The sequence below is a fragment of the Octopus sinensis genome, linkage group LG24 (genome assembly GCF_006345805.1).
Source record: "Octopus sinensis linkage group LG24, ASM634580v1, whole genome shotgun sequence".
Lineage (NCBI taxonomy): Eukaryota > Metazoa > Mollusca > Cephalopoda > Octopoda > Octopodidae > Octopus > Octopus sinensis.
The window spans coordinates 3,555,835-3,570,834 of NC_043020.1; the positions used below are offsets into that span (position 1 = coordinate 3,555,835).

General features: G+C 34.9%; 1 protein-coding gene and 1 long non-coding RNA gene across 2 annotated transcripts in view; one reads left to right on the forward strand and one right to left on the reverse strand.

Moving 5' to 3' along the window:
- Nucleotides 1-3,165, forward strand: part of LOC115224127 (sulfotransferase 6B1-like) — a 24,997-nt gene extending 21,832 nt beyond the window's left edge. The window contains exon 6 of the transcript XR_005003679.1: nucleotides 3,144-3,165. The gene's annotated coding sequence lies outside the window, so the exon portion shown is untranslated. The remainder of the gene's footprint in view (nucleotides 1-3,143) is intronic.
- LOC115223768 overlaps nucleotides 199-15,000 on the reverse strand; it is a 55,579-nt gene continuing 40,777 nt past the window's right edge. The window contains exons 2-3 of the long non-coding RNA XR_005003680.1: nucleotides 5,448-5,608; nucleotides 199-323 (exon numbers count right to left, since the gene is read on the reverse strand). This is a non-coding gene — a long non-coding RNA (uncharacterized LOC115223768). The remainder of the gene's footprint in view (nucleotides 324-5,447; nucleotides 5,609-15,000) is intronic.

The following is a 15,000-nucleotide window of genomic DNA, read 5'->3' on the forward strand; positions in this document are numbered from 1 at the left end:
TGTGAGATTTGTATGTATGTATGTATGTATGTATGTATGTATGTATGTGCTTGAAGATTTGTATGTTTTGTGTATGTATTTCAGGACCTTCCTTGTCTCTATCGCCGACAGTGTTCACATCCACAGCGCATAATATATCTGTATGTGGCGTATACCACCTCACCGTTCTGGCACTGAAGACGGACAGCTTTCATGATGGAAAGTTTGTCGCGACAACAAGAGCATATGTAATGGAAAGGTTCTAATAATATTGGTGAGAAAGTTATCAGCGGTTGCGTTCTTGATTTCGTACAGTGGCCTTTGCAGCGAGTCAACAACATCTTCTGCAAAAGAAAAACGAAAATTATCGGACAAGAATGTTTAATAGAGTTGGAGTTGCAAGTATTTAATAACAATTTAAGTCAACCCCACATTACTTGACGTTTCATTGGTGCAGAACGCGGCCAAATCCGCAGAAGTGCGGGGTTGAACCAAAGAGAATTAAAAGAAAATTGAACAATGATTTCTTGGTGAAGATATTTAGGCATCCACTGGTCAGTTTAGGCTACACTCATACTTCGGCTAAAAAGCGACAGCAGTTCATTCAATTACCTGCTATGGTAACTCTCGTCACTGCACTGTCAAATGCTATAGACAACGATTACCTGAAATGCTTAGCCAAAGTACCTACCTGAACGAAACCGAAGGATGAAAGTCCATTTTAAAAATCCTTTTAAATTCCCCCAACTTCAAATATCTGAGAAAGTGAATGCGTTCTGCTCCTACGAGACTTTAAGTAATACTGATTGAGTTAACCTGTATATAATATAATATATATTATATATATATATATATATAATAATATATATATATATATACACTAGAAGAAATCCCTGCATTGCCTGGGTGAAAGAAAATAAAGAAATTTTAAAATGCCATCTAAATTACGCAGGTCTCAACTGCCAGTAGCTGAGATACCAACTGTCTACATGAATAACTGTCCAACCGATGTCAGCATAGAACATAGGATCTGTGTGTTTCTGAAATCCTCATCAGTGTGCTGTCTCTGAGATGGAGGACAATGTCACGCTTGTCATGTTTCTTGCCCAACCAAAAGCAGGAGCTATTTTCATTTGCTGTTGGCGCATTAAACCTCCCTCCATGTTGACCAGATAGTTTTTTGTCTGACCTGATAACTACTTTGTAATCCGTAGAGTCAGGTGGAATTGTTTCAAGCGCAGTCTTGAAGCTTCTGATCAGGTTGTTGTTGTTGTTATGCAGCATCTTTTGCAGAGACTTTGCAATGTTCATGCTGCACCTCTTTTGCCCTTCTTGTTGAGAATCACCCATAATGTGTATTTGAAGGAATTTTGGTGATTCCTTTGACAGAGGTAGTAGAGAGCCAATCTGGCCTCGGATCTTGAAAGTTTGCATGAATTCTGGCTCAGTTAAATCTTTTGTAGCTCCAGATGACGTCACCTGTATTTCAGCGTTGTATCGTCTAATTTTTGTTTTGGAATCTTGGTCAGTTGATGAAAACAGTTTCTTCAATGGCTGTGGAGGTTGGGGGATTGCAGGGAGTTTAACCTTTTCACCACTGCAGCACAATGCAGGTGTCTTTCCAGGCCACTCCCTTGCTTTACAATGTATGCACTCAGTTGTCATTTGCACCAATGGCAACTCTAGTGTCATCTGCATAATGAACTGCTGGATCATAATTGAAAGCTGCTCCATAGAAGTTGCTTCTTTGAGCCGTTGCAACTGCTCTTCGTTCTGCAGTGGAGATCCTATTCCTTGTCAGCCGTGCATACCTCTGTTCATCACTTTGAGATGCTCTGGCTTTTGTAGTGCCCTGTCTGTTCGTTTCTTGGCGTGCTTCCCTTTCTGCAGCTGTCTCTCTTTCCCTGGACAGAGACATTCTTTTGGCTGACCTTGGCATTGTAGACAAATTTGACACTTTCCTTCTAGGCATGGTTATACACGTATACAGAAATACACGGGTGAAGTTGATAGTAAACAATGAAAATAACGTGGTAACGGAAATTATGTTTCTTAACACAACGGGCTAAAAGTAAATAAGGAATTTTTTACGGAAAATAAAGAATTGTACGGGTTGAAGCGGAATTTGTCACTCAGTGAACCGAAGAGCCAGTATCGAAGGAACCAGAAAAAACCGTCAACAACAGAAAAACAAAACCGTAGCAAAAGTAAATAAGAAATTTTTAGGCGTAGGAGTGGCTGTGTGGTAAGTAGCTTGCTTATCAACCATATGGTTCTAGGTTCAGTCCCACTGCGTGGCACCTTGGGCAAGTGTCTTCTACTATAGCCTCGGGCCAACCAAAGCTTTGTGAGTGGATTTGGTAGACGGAAACTGAAAGAAGCCCGTCGTATATATATATATATATATATATGTTTGTGTGGTGTGTGTGTGTGTGTGTGTGTGTTTATGTGTCTGTGTTTGTCCCTCTAACATCGCTTGACAACCGATGCTGGTGTGTTTACGTCCCCGTAACTTAGCGATTCGGCAAAAGAGACCGATAGAATAAGAACTAGGCTTACAAAGAATAAGTCCTGGGGTCAAAACAAAAAAAAACAACAAAAACTAAAAAACTTTGCAAAAGTAAATAAGAAATTGAAGTGAAAATTATGAAGTTACTTCTGTTAGTAAATTATGAAATTACTTTCATCAGTAATTGTGAACTTCTTTCTGTCAGTAATTTGTCGTTATTTGTAAATAGCGATTGAAAACTTGCAGTGAAAACAATAATGATTGAACTTAAAGTGAAACAATGGCGTCTGAAAATTTGAGTGAAAACAATAACGTCTGAAAAATAAAAGTGAGTGAGATATAGAGAGAGGGAGAGAGAGAGAGGGGGGCTAGCTAGTTAGACAGACAAATACGACAGGTATACATAGATATAGATAAATAAGATATAGGCAGATACAGAGAGATCGATAAAGATAGAGAGATAGAAATAGATAGAGAGAGATGGATTGAGAGATAGAGATAGAGAGATGTAGATAAAGAGATATACTGATATACAGAGATGTATAGATAAATTTGTGTGAGTGCGATATGTCCCGTGTTTATAAGCCAGCAGTAACTTGCCGTTTACTGTACTAAAACCGAAAGTAATATCAGGTCTAGAAATTATTGTATATAGGCATGTACGTATGTATGTATGAGTGACGAAAAGGTGATCGTAGTTATCCACAATAAGAACTCAGAGTTAAAGAGAGTCGGATGCTTGGCTTTTATTGCCTTCTTACAAAATACCCAGATATTACGGCTCTCGTTTGCTTTCAAAAATACACTTACACACACACAGTCACACACACACACACACACACACACACACACACACACACACACACACACACACACACACACACACAGGTATCTGCATTGAAACTCTACAAGATTGAACAGAAGCTGTGCAAATGTGTAACCAAATACACTGGCACATGTAGATACGTGTCTGGGGTACATGGGTCTCTGAAGAAAGTTTCAAATATAGAATGGAAACCCGGGTCAGGTCATTCACTTTTTTCTGTCCGTTGAGAAATACGCCATATAGAAAGAAACACACACACACACACACACAAACTCATACAGGCGCGTACACATATATACATACATACGTACATACACACACACGCACATACATACATTCATACATACATACATACATACGTACAACAAAACAAACAAATCTAGCGTCAAATACTGCACATATACACACACATACAAACAAAAATACCCGTTGATGTTTTTGAAATTCCAATGAAGGAGCGTTGAATCTAGGTTAAAAACCAGTTCTTTCTCTCTTAGTGAGAAATCTTGAAATAAAACTGAATAACCACATACATACATACATACATACATACATACATACATACATACATACATGCATACATACATACATATATACATAGATATGTACATAACACACACACACACACACACACACACACACCACTCACATACACACACTGAGGAGGAGTGAGAGGGGGGCAGCGAAAGGCGGGGAGAATCTGTTTGAATGCAAGCCAGTACAGTAATGGGGGAAACTACTAAGGACTAAATGGTGCTGAAAATGTGTTCTCGTCTTCATACAACTATGTCTTTCTCCTCAGAATATTTTTTCATCTCTCTCTCTCTCTCTCACACTCTTTCTCTGCAGATGTGCGTGTTGTGTGTGTGTGTGTGGTGTGCGTCTGTGTTTATGTTGTGTGTGTGTGTGCATGTGTGTGCGTATGTGTGTTAAGGTCAACTTTATTCTCATATATAGTTCCATAGTCAGGTTTAATCAGTAAATATTTGATTGCACACACACACACACACACACACACACACACACACACACACACACGCAAAGCATAATGTCAGAAGGTGTTAGAGATGAAGATAAATTTTAGTCATATAATTTCCATATGATTACAGCCGTTTCGCAACCTTCTTCATGTAGTACTAATTTCAGTATGCAAGAAATTATATGTATATGTGTACATTAATATGTATCCCATGATTCTCTGAATCCGTGTTTTATACTATATTTTAATACTTCATTTACAATTGTTTCATGATATTTCAATATAATCAATCCAGCATGATGCAGTAACCACTTCAACAATTATTGACTAGTTTCTACGTGCTTTGTGGGATTTTTTAGAATACATGTTCAGCATGATTCCTGAGAATTCTGGAACAAATAACATGCTTATAGTATTTATTACTTCAGATCGATTATACTGAATTATGACGAAACAACTGTAAATGAATTATTAAAATCATTTGCTAACTTCATTTTTTGATACTCGTCATTGTGTATACTCTATGCATATCTGATTGACGATATCTGTGAAAGTGTTTCATGTGATAAACATCAAGGTTATATGCTCTAACTCATTTACTACACACACACACACATGTATGTGTGTATATATATATATATTTATGAATATATAAATATAAATATAAATAGGTAGATAAACAGATATGAATATACATGTATATTTATGAATATATGTACATATGAGTAGCTTCTAAGCTGAAGTGAAGACAGCATATTCTTTGTCTATCTCCTTACCTTCTTGGAGGTTTTAGGTAAAATTATACTAATGTGTCCATCTATTATAATTCAATTTAATTCTATGTTTTTATGCAGCTGAGGATTGCTCTGTATTTAAATTGATGTAATAATTGCATTGTTCAATTAAATGGAGTCGCTTGAAACGATTGTACCGCATTACCTCTGGATATCCTGTTGCTTATTTTGATTTTAATCACCTTACTTTGAAATTGTATGGTTAATACCGTACTGAATTCTGGTGCCTTAGCTTAAGTGCCTAAATTCCGTCGATACTTCGATCAATTAGGTTTAAACTTAATCTAGCTGTAATCTATTATTTTTTTATTTACCATTTGAGTAATTTTGTCAATTGACCAAATAATTAAGATTACTAACCTTGTATTCACAGTCTTTGTAGGGGTGCCGGACGACTTCGACAAAATAATGTCTCATACACCGGTTTTGTCTTCGGGTTACTGTGATTTGAAGACAGGTGAGAAGTGTCAGCGTCATAACGCTCATCTGATACCATGCAGGTAAATGCATCGCACTCTGGACTGCCAGAAAAGGGTCAAGAAAAGAAAGAAAAAAAACCTAATCAATTCGATTCTTAGTTTAAAGAAATGAAAAACAAGTAGAAGTAACTTCTATGGGCCATTTTATTATAGAACTGGAAGAAGGATTAGACCCAACATTAACAAAAACGCTAGCGAACTGAAGCAAAAATTTAATCAATAAAAGTAGCAACAACAACAACTATAATAATAATAATATAATAATAATAATAATAATAATAATAATAATAATAATAATAATAATAATAATAATAATATAATAATAATAATAATAATAATAATAATAATTAATAATTAATAATAATAATAATAATTATAATAATAATAGATGCAGTACCAATGCCCTGATGCAGTACCAGGCAGTGGCTCTCATGGCTTCTGATCTTAATTGATTGGAAGTGTTATCATGTACATTGTTTTGTCTTGGTATAAAAGATGGGCTACAGCAAATATCTGCTCAATCCACAGATTTTTGCTTGTCAGTTTTGACCTAACCAGTTGAGCATGTCCCTTGGTGGCTGACGATATGTGCATCTCTGATCACGAGCAGAAGTAGTTGGAGAGCATCATAGCCATGTGTTGAGAGGAGTTCTTTGGGGTTTGAATAATTTACTCAGATGGCATGAACTGCTCTCTCAATCAATAATAATAATAATCCTTTCTACCATAGGCACAAGGCCTGAAAATTTGGGGGAGGGGACAAATCCATTGCATCGACCCCAGTGTTTCACTGCTTCTTATTCCATGGACCCTGAAAGGATGAAAGGCAAAGTCGAGCTCGGCGGAATTTGAACTCAGAACGTAGCGGCAGACGAAATGCCGATAAGCAATATGCCCAGCGTGGTAACGATTCTGCCAGCTCATCGCCTCCACCAATAATAATAATCAATGACTCGCGGAACCCGTGAATAATTCACGGAATTAATGGTAAACCTATTGGGTTATTTCTGAAACCTTTATCCCCAAACCTGAAAGCGTAACCTGTCTTGTGTCTGTGTGGAAAGATAGTCACTCATCAGCTATTCATTGAAAAGTGAAGGAAATTGGAATATAATGATTACTTAATGCACTTTATATACTTTATGCACACTGTTATAGACTTAATACACAGCACTCATAAAATAAATATTCACTCTTATTTTCCCACTTTCCCCATAAACAACAAGAACAAAAAAAAAATATCTCATACTTATAATACAACTTTTAGTTAAATTACGTATATCTGCCGCGTAAATAAGCGTGAATACTTCACGGATTTGCACTTATGTAATGGGTGATATAAAAAACTTAGTTGAATTCAAAAAGTACACTTTTTCTATCCAATCACTTCTTTAAGACAGTAAAACTTAATTTGAGTGATACTTAGCTGTTATTTCTTGTAAATTGAGCGGTTGCTTAGCGATATCTCTCGCTGTCTCATTAAAATGTTATTTTCTAACACAGAAACCGAAATTGAGCGATGGGTGAGCCAGCCACCAGGAAGGTAAATATCTTTATATCAACCACCCAGGTGTAATGTGACCCACTAGAATGGTAAACTACCCTTCCCAGAACCTTCCAGATGCAAACCGAAGATCTCCTTTGGAAGATAAGAAAAACTATTTCAACGATAACCAACCACCCAAACAACCACCCAACCAGCAAACTACAAGCTCACCCACCCAGCTACCCAGGTAGAGGTATGATAAGGAAAAATAAAGAAAAAAGAGCAACCGTTATGAAAGGTTTCTATATATCGCAAGTCTCTGATGATCGTCCTATATGCTTCATGTGTATATACGATGTGTATGTGTGTATTGTATGCGTGTGTGTGTGTATACATACATACATACATACATACATACATACATACATATCATAACATATATATATATATATATATATATATATATATATATATATATATACACATATATATATACACATATATATACTAATATATATATATATACATATCTAAATATATATATATATATACATATATAAATATATATATATATATATATATATATATATATATTACCATGCACAATTTATAAAAAATATACATAATTTATATTTTATAAATACTCAATATAGTCCTATTCTCATATACATTATCCCATCACACATAAATGTAAAATCGTACATGCTGACATACTATTGTCCTACATACATATGTACACGTCTACTGGTGTGTGTGTGTATATAATATATATATATATAATACAAAATGGACAAGAGCGCAAAGCATCCGGACAACTAGGTGATACAAAAAGGGACAACATCCAGATAGACGATACAAAAAAAAAACAAGTCAGGTAATTCGAAGCTTCCTATCCTCAGTCCACAACCGGATCATCCTCGCAATTTTCGGCTGATTAATCTTTTATAGATATATATATATTATATAATATATATATATATATTATATATATATATATATATATATATATATATATTATATGCGTGTGTACGTATTACATATATACGCTTGTACCATACATAGTCCGTACGTACGTACATACATACATACATACTTATATGTATGACATTTTTGCAGACGATCTGAGAGTATATGCCAACGACATGAATTATATGAAGAGTCTCCACATTCCCAGGATCTTTTTCTTTTGTTTTTAAATCGCTGTCTGACAGGCAGAGGAATGGACTGTCCTCTCAACCAAAATGATCGTTGTGGCTACCGCTGGATGACGGACTTTGGTGATGATATTATTCCATGCTTTCTGATCCATGGTGCTGGCCTTAGCATGCTTGACATTGAGGCGCTGCGACTGCAGGTTTTAATCAGTTTGTTTTGCCCATGTCTTCTTTGGTGTGCTGGATTCCCACGATGTCCCTTCATCATAAGCAGTTGTCCGAAAATGTCATCACGATATATCTACCGATGAGACATGGTGTTGTAACTAGGACACTCTATAATGAAATCCGTCGGAAGGATAATTTCCCGGACAAAGAAATAAGAACCCATAATAAAAAAAAAACCATAATATGGTAGAAGCCATAATAAAAAGGAATAATAAAAAGGAATATTGGTGGAATGCACCAGTGAAGACCCCCAATAAAATGAAAGCACAACAGACCTGATATAATGATTTGGGATAGAGAAGAGAAACTGTGCACAGTTGTGGAAATTAGCTGCTGAGCGGATGTTAACATAAAACTGAAGATCAGTGAAAAAGAGAACACCTATGGTGAACTATTGAGAAATCAGCAGTTACTCTATCCAGATTACAAGTTCAGGTTTATACCTGTAATTAATGGGGCCATGGGATATGTAACACACTGCATAAATACCAATCTTGAGAAAACAGGCTTCTCAAAACCAGAAAGGAGAAAGCTAATTTGAAGAGTAAAGAGCCAATCCATTATTGCAACTGTAAAAATCTGTAAAACTTTCCAAAAGTTTATCATTTAAATATATATGAACATGTCTAGATATGCAACTACATGCATGAGAATACATACATAAAATAAAACATACAAATCTACACATATACATACATACATACAATAACATCATACATAATACATACATACATAACACATACATACATACACCATACATACATACATACATACATACATACATACATACATACCAACATACATACAAATACATACACACATACATACTACATACATACATACATACATACATACAACACACATACATACATACATACATACACACATACAGACATACATACATACATACTACATACACAACATACACATACATACATACATACATACATACATACATACATATCTACATACATACAACCACATACACATACATATATACATCTAATATATATAACGAACAAACAAAAATACACTGTTGTTGATGTTGAAATTCCAATGAAGGAACCTTGGATCTAGGTTGGAAACCGGTTCTTCATTGGCAAGAATTCTTGAAATAAACTGAATGATGACACACATACATTCATTAAAGAAATTCTTGCAACCTCAGTATCTGAAGTAATGATGAAATGTTACCAGAATGGAGAGCAAGCGCGGATCTCGAAACCTCATCATGCAGGGCAAACATCAGAATCTGCTGAACGACTTTCGGAAACTGGATGCTGGTTCGTGTCTCCAGAGTTTCTTTTAATTCAACCCTCACTGACACCGACTCATAAACACGAATCACACTCGCGATATACTCTCCTATACACCAACACCCCATGTTGTGAAGTTTTTGGCTTCTCAAACATTAATTGTTGTATGTGTATTTCCATAGATCTAAGTAAAATATATAGAGAGGGAGGGAGAGAAGGGGGAAAGGGGAGAAAAGGTCAGAGAGAGGAAGGTGGAGATAAAAGGTAAGGTTTTAGCTGCAGAGTTATGAGTACGAGAATTATAGAGAAATAGATGGATAGAAAGAGAGATAGGCAGGCAGATAGAATGATAGATAAATAGATAGATTGTTAGATGTAAATGTAATAAGCATATACATACAAAGGATGCATAGACACATACACATACATAGATATGTATATATATACGCATACACACACATATACGTACATATAGATATAAATACTTGTATTTATACATATATATGTATATACATATGTATATGTGTATATATATATATAGAATATACATGCATATATGTGTATATATATATGTGTGCGCGTGTGTGTATGTATATATGTGTATATCTATATATATATATATATATATATATATATTCTATATATTGCATGTATATATATGCATGTAATATATATATTAAAATATTTGAAGGTGTAGAAAAAGAAAAATTACATATTAATAACATCAAATGCAATAAATGCATTAAAGCTGATAATGATGATGATTGAATGATGATGAATGATGATGATGATGATGATGATGATGATGAGGATCAATCATCTCATCATCATCATCATCATCATCATCATAAACCACGTTTCATGCGGCGTAAGGCCGCCAACATAAGGTAGATGAGATGGAGTTACGCTTGAAACCATCTGTGACGTGATGTAGTCTACTTCACCTATCCCAAAAAACAAACTTTTCTTAGATGTGTGTATGTGTGTGTGTGTGTGTGTATGTGTGTGTGTGTGTGTGTGTGTGTGTGTGTGTGTGTGTGTGGTAGGTGTGTGTGTGCATTCTGGGATATTACAGTTTTCAACGATCTTCTCTCTGTCACCTGGGATTTAGATAAAAGAACAGTAAAATATCTTTCTGGATTTCAAAGCCTTGGGATTATTGGAATATAAAAAAATAACTGTTTCATATAAAATATACATACATACATACATACATACATACTACATATATATATGCATATATTTTAAATATATATATATATATATATATATATATATATATATATATATATATAATATAGATAAATATATATAGATATATATAGTAACACAAGTACATACGCCGCTATATATATATAAATAAAATACAAAATGGGACAAGACGCAAACATCCGACACGAGGTGATACAAAAAACAACGGATCGTTATCTTCAGTCAAGAACCGGATCATCCTCGCAATTTCGGTTGCTTATCAGTCAAGATTAATCAGCTGAAATTGCGAGGATGATCCAGTTCTTGACTGAGGATAAAAGGCTTTGAATGACCCGTCCGTGTTTTTCTTTTGTACGTCTATCTGGATGTTTTGTTGTCCCTTTGTGTATCACCTAACTGTCCGGATGTTTTGCGTTCTTGTCCCATTTTGTATTTTATATATATATATATATATATATATATATATATATATATATATATACATACATGTATATATGTTGATATACATACATACATACATATATCTATATATATATATATATATATATATATATATATATATATTATATATATACACATATGTATCATATATATACATAAATATATATATGTATATATAATATATGTGTGTGTACACCACACACACACCACCCACACACACATATATATGATTATATAGTTATGCATATATATGGGATATATATACACATATATATATATGGTAGTTTCCATCTACCAAATCCATTCACAAAGCTTTGTCTTCGGTCGGTCAGAGGCTATTGTAGAAGACTCTTGGCCAAGATTCCGCACAGAACCCTTTGGTTGGGAAGTAAGCTTCTTACCACGCAGCCAGCCATTAGAAAGCATCTGTCTTTCCGAAAGTCATGAGGAAAGGAAACCGGTGGGGGAAAACTCGTGTAGGTATGGCCATGACAAATCAGTTGTCTTATTGAGCGTTACAGTAGTCTGTTGCAGCAGTATGTGCAATTTCTTACTGAGGTCAAGGGTTCAATGAGGTCTGGCCTTCTCTATCATCCATTTACAATCAGCCTTATTTCGAAGCTTTGATCACATCACTCAGAACTGAAACTGCCGAACAATCAGACGTGAGTTTGTGTCTGTAAATCTCAAGTCAAATTTTTAATACAGACCTAGAAACTCAACCGCACACACGCACAGAGGTATATAAACATATATATATATATATATATATATTATCCGTATGTGCATGTGTGTGTATGTGTGTGTGTGTGTTTGTGTGTACACATACACGTATATAAATCTATACTTAGATATAACGTATTCATATATATTATATATAATATATATATATATATATATATATATATATACACACACACATATATAGCATATATATATACATATATACTATGGTTCATGGATATATATATATATATATATAATATATATACACGCACACATGCATAAATATGTTCATATATCACATATATGTATTAATACATTCATAATACATATAATATATATACATACTTATATATGTACTAAATACATACATATACATCTGTAGTGAAAACACACATATATATGTGTATATATATATATATATATATATGTGTGTGTGTGTGTGTGTTTGTGTGTGTATAGAATCTCTTCCTCCACCAGCCTTTTATCCTGGTGGCCCCAGTTATAATCTAGATGCAGAGTTTTTGATATATTGCTGATGTTCTTTGAAGTTCAAGGTTTCTAATATCACAAGGGGTCTCTGTCTGTGCCGCTTGCGTCCGAAAGGCGATACGTTCCAGACTGGTGTGGTTTAAGAATTATTATTATTATTTTTTTATTATTACGATGCAACACTGCTGCTGCTACTACTACTACTACTACTGACTGCTGCTGCTGCAGAGATATCTTTTTTAACAACATCAACACAACTGACAACAGCAACAAGAGTATCAAGAATGTCAACAACAATAATGGTAACATAACCATCATCATCATCATCATCATCACAATCATCGTCATCATCATCATCATCATCATCATCATCAACATCATCATCATCACCATCATCATTACCATCATCATCGTCATCGTCATCGTCGTCGTCGTCGTCGTCTCATCATCATCATCATTGTCATCATCATAGTCATCATCACCATCATCATTACCATCATTATCGTCGTCGTTGTCGCCGTCATCGTCGTCATCATCATCGTCATCACCATCATTATTATCATCACCATCACCATCATTATCGTCATCAACAACATCATTAACAACATCAACACTAACAATAGTCACTAGTAACTTAGCCGCATAACTAAAGCATGCAACCAGTGACTACACACAACCAATATCACCACCACTACTGCCACCACCACTACACCTTTACTGCTACTACAACTGTAACCACCACTACTTATACCACCACTAATACCATAAGCAGCAGCATTTTCAATGTTATTTCTGCCGATGCTGCCACCTAGGTGGTACCAATACCGCCACACATTAACCATTATTATCCATCACACACACACACACACACACACAGAGTTTTCACCAACTCAATTTCACTCACAAGTTATGGCTTAACCTAAAGTTACACAAAATGACACTTGAGCAAAAGGCCACACAATGGGATTGAACACGGACCATCGAGGTTGTGAAACGAACTTTTTAAACGTTTGGTCGCCCAACGGCGCACACTCACATACACACACAAAAAATGCTGTCGTTATTTTATTTACATACATGCATACATACATACATACATACATACATACATATAATATTATATATATATATACATATATGTATATATATATATATATATATACATATATATATATATATCTGTATATATGTATGTATATATATTGTATGTATATATCTATTATAGTAATATATATAATATATATATATATATCATATAGATATATATCTATATATCAATATATATAGTATATATATATATATATGTATATATACATATAATTTGACACGAGCGATTCTTTCTTGTCTTGGGATTCAGGGTCAAACGGCTGGGTAGAATTGCGCGACAAATTACACAGATGTGAAGAATGCAAAACTAGCAACTTCTACGGTCTCCCAAAAATTCACAAGAACCAAGAAAAAGTTCCTGTAAAGAATCAACTTCAAGTTGTATAACCATACAACATCCCAAGAATCATACTAGGGACCAAGCGTCTTCGACAACAATGTTATTCATATTTTTGATGGGTGGAACCATAATCAATAAAACAAATTGTAAAATAGTTTTTTTTTTAGTTTTAATCTTTAAGTTAAAAACATGTTTCTATTCGTGAAGCGGCGGTAATTTTAAGCAAATTCACCCGTAATTTTGTGCATTTAAAACCTGGATCCAGAGGATCTAGTTGAACAGAAGGGAAGTCGGCTACAGCAACGCATTGTGGATCTCCATCCCTGTCCGTTTTGATCTGGTCTTGTCACTGGATTGAAGATGGTCAATGATGAGAGAGGGAGGTTGACGGTGAGCAGCTTTTCTTCACTTTAAACGAAGCCATTGTGTAAGTATTTGAACGTTCCTAGGATTGACCAGATGGTCTCCGTCGCTCCGCCAGACGAACATGTACTAAGGCAGAGAGTGTTCAACGAACGTTATTGGGGAATGGTGTCGAGGACAAGAAGATATCAAGTTCATAAAAATATATGAAAAATTAAGCACAACAAATATTCAAATCTGTTAACCTAACAAAAATATTGGTTCAATTAGTTAAGAACACAGGAGGAAATGACAAAGAATGTAAAACGGTGAATGTCTTTCGATCGGGTAAAAAAAAAATAACAAAAGAGACAATTGTGTATTAAGTGACGTTCTGAGGAAATAATTAGATTGTTGGACGTTAGATCTTGAACAGAGAGAGAGAGAGAGAGAGAGAGAGAGAGAGAGAGAGAGAGAGAGAGAGAGAGAGAGAGAGAGAGAGAGAGAGAGAGAGAGAGAAGGGAGAGGGAGAGAGAGAGAGGAAGAGAGAGATAGGGAGAGGGAGAGAGAGAGAGAGAGAGGTTCACAAAGAAAGAAGCACGCTTCAACAATCCACTATCTCTTGCCTCTTAGATAACAATAACAATAACGGG